Below are 3662 nucleotides of genomic sequence, written 5' to 3' on the forward strand. Positions count from 1 at the left end.
AAACAAATATCAATGTGGGGTACATCAATCATAGATATATCTTGAAATTAACTAGGAAATATCTAAGCAAACAAATACCAAATGTGGGTTACATCAATTATAGATATGTCTTGAAAGAATTTAAGATTAAAGTAAATGTAGAGTACATCAATTATAGATATATCTTGAAAGAATTTTAGATTAAAGTAAGAATATAGGAATAGTGGTAGGTTCTTGACCACTACTCTTATAGAATTGACTAAGGTCAAGTTAACTCTTTTGTTACATGATCATGTGTTCAAACCAAGAGTATAACATATAACTAACTTTAAATTGTCCTTGTGGACCAGACATAAGTAGCACTCAACTCGCTTCCCACAATTTTTAGGATAGAAAGTGGTGATAGGATTACTTTTGTTGGGATCGTGGGTGACAAGTTTTGATTATTCAACACCTTTATTCCAACATATTCATTTGCTTAGGTATGGAGAGCACTTCTAAAAGCAAAGAAACATTGATTTTTGATTTCTTGAGTTGATCCACTATATTAAATGACCTCCCATTTTGACAGTCTTTCTCATTCTTGATATTATTATATGTTCTACTTTTTAGGTTGTCCCATAATTTGTTCTTGAATGTTATACAAATGTGTGTTGGAGGCCATAAGGTGGATATGATTGACACACTGAATATAGGCACTTCCTTTTCTTTTTGTTTTTCTAGTGGTGATATTCTCAAATGAGTTTGCTCTGATCTGGTTGCCATATCTTTAGGGAAAATGGCCTCTAAGAAAAGCTTTCAGAGATTAATGGATATCAGGGACAGATGTAAATCTAAAGAAACAAACGAAGAAATCCATAAAAGTTTAATGAATGCACTAAGACAATAGATGAGTTCATGAATCAAATGAGAAAGTAATGCAATTCATGTGTGTGCATGTCTATTTCATTCAAAGTATACATAACAATAATCCTCAGCTATACCAAAACACCAAGTATGTATAGTGAGAATTTGCAACTTATTTGAAGAATAATTTGTTTTTATGAATAAGTGCCTATTATTTATATTTATAGAAATAAGTGAGTGGAAGAATCACACTTTAAAGTCTACATGGGTATACAATCTGGAACAAAATACAGTAGGGGCTGAAGAACAGTCCGATTTATGTATAACATGAAGATAAGTCTGAAATAACAGATGTCGGCAGAACTTGGTAAAAATAGCTATGTCTGTTATTTTTCCATTGTCTGTATAACACGAAGGTTAGTCTGCCGTTTTGGAATCAGATTAGACGCGTCGATAAATAGCAGACTGTTATGTCACAAGTGCTAAAACATTAGTAGGAGGAGGGGGGTCACGATCATCCCATTAATGCTAAACATTAGTAAGATCCGAAATATCCATTAGAGACTCCCAACTAACATGGGCATCATCTTTTCAATCTTCATTTAAAGGCTGTGTTTCACAAACAGATGATATAGATCATCACCACCATTCTTTACAGATCTCTTTTGTGGTTTGCAGAAAATTCACAGGTACAAATCCACAAAAGTAATTCCAGTACAAACATTCTTAATGGTAAACATTGTATTTATGGTTTTTTTTCCTCATTTTCCATAAAACAATGAGAATGCCTATCAAGTAAGTAATGCAAGATCCATAAAAACAGCACCCACAGGAATCCAAAAAGGAAATCGGCTATACAATTTCAAGATTGGCTTATTAGCCAGTTACCCAAATAATATCTTACAATATGATCACATACAGCAATACCCACTTCATAAAAAACTCCTGCACTTTAAAAATGAATTACATGAATTCCTCTGCCATTACCTTTCTTCAGACTCTAAAACTTTAAAAATGAATTACATGATTTCCTCTGCCATTACCTTTCTTCAGACTCCAAAACTTCTAAACAAAATAGATTGCTCTCTTGAAATGAAGGAAAAAAGAAAAGAAGATCAGATCAGATCTGTGATTATCATATAAATGGGAAGTATTATTCAATGCTTAGGATGCACCAATGCATAAGTTATCTTCATACATCATAATTTATGATGTGGTGCATCCTAACGACTAGATAGCTGTTTCCATACAAATCATATCCGTGATTCCTACACCATTTAAAAAAAATTATTTTTCAGAAATCTTCATACCCAACAACAAAATCTACCAGGATTGATGTTAGTAAGTGTGTAGAATCATAAAAAGAGGGTAGCTTTGTACAGTAAGCATATCTATGGCCAGATCATAAGCCCACCGGAAGAACAGACCAAAAATTGTCAACGCACATGGAAGAGGATGCATTCTGAAAGTTTTTCTGAATGTGGTGAAAGAAAACAGAAGGGGAATTACAGAGTAACAAGGTATCTGGATGCAAAACTGGAAGGGAATATATACAGTCTGTATATTCTATTTGTGATAAGATCGAACTCAAAGTGGAGAACTTTTTTTTTATTGGAAGAAGCAAAACAAGATAAGAAATACAAAAACAATTCACAAAAGTGGAGAGTTTAGTGGCCCAGCAACCTAAATTTGATTTTGCAAAAACCTGTTCTCTTGTTCCATAGCAGCAAATTGACTTTTTTCAATATTCAAAGCATTAAAAAATTTGTAGAAATTAACATAAAATATCTATTTTTCATAGTATTGTGGGTGTATTCCTATATTATAGGGTATGACTACAAAGCGTCCAAGCTGCTACTCTCCAAACATGAAGACTACTCTCCACTATAGAAATCAGTAAGCTAGCAAGAAAATTGCTATTGGCAGAAACCAGAAAAAAATTGCAGCCCAACATTAAATAAAAATAAATTCAATAGAAAGGTCACAACATTGCCACCATTATCATTAATAAGAAACGAAAAAGAAAAAGAAAAAAAACCATACCAAACAAACAAAAACTACACAATACCATAATTATAAGTACTACCCAACTTCCCCACCTTTCCCTACCATCATGTTGAATGTGACCCAAGTCTACCAACTCCTCTACAAGTAGTACATTTTCAATTCCCCCCTCCTTCTATGGTTATTAACCTACATTAGGAAAATAACTCCATTAAAAATATCTCTCAAAATTATGAACATTGTAGAGAATAACCACATAAATAAGGGATTGTGAAGTCATCACCTGCCGCCAATCAAACATGAAAATGATGCACATGAAACCCCAATAAAACTCAACCAACATTGTAATAAAAAGTACACAATATTTATATGTCAATTTGAATATGTTTTATACACTTGGTCCTCCCATGGAGATAGCCAGATTCATAATTGGAATTACCATACTTGCAATTTAAATAGATAAAAAAAATTAGTATCCATAAACTTTGTTGGTGTAAATTATACTTCATAATTAAAGTTTGCTTAAGTTGACTTAGAATAATGCATTCATTGTAGTTTGCATATGAGACACTTAGGGAAGTGTGCATCTAGGGAAGATGGTTGTAGGAGAAATACCACCTTTTGTGGTGATATCTTGTTGTCACATTCCACCTTTGGTGGGTGATCCACTTTTAGTGGAATATTCTATTATTTCTGCTACCTACCCCTATATCTCATTGGGCCACATGTCATGATTGTGTGCTCTCATTTCCATATGGCCTTGTCTTTATAAATAGGCTCATCTTCATTGTATGGTTTATCCAGTTGATTGTTTTTTGCATCTTGATGAGAAT

General features: G+C 33.1%; 1 long non-coding RNA gene across 1 annotated transcript; it reads right to left on the reverse strand.

The window, feature by feature from the left end:
- Nucleotides 1-1658: 1658 nt before the first annotated feature.
- LOC131032360 (uncharacterized) lies at nt 1659-2814 on the reverse strand. The gene is made up of 2 exons (XR_009103430.2): nt 2206-2814; nt 1659-2093 (listed from the first exon to the last, which is right to left on the reverse strand). It is a non-coding gene; the product is annotated as an uncharacterized LOC131032360 (long non-coding RNA).
- Nucleotides 2815-3662: the final 848 nt, after the last annotated feature.

The sequence above is a fragment of the Cryptomeria japonica genome, chromosome 8, assembly GCF_030272615.1.
Source record: "Cryptomeria japonica chromosome 8, Sugi_1.0, whole genome shotgun sequence".
NCBI lineage: Eukaryota > Viridiplantae > Streptophyta > Pinopsida > Cupressales > Cupressaceae > Cryptomeria > Cryptomeria japonica.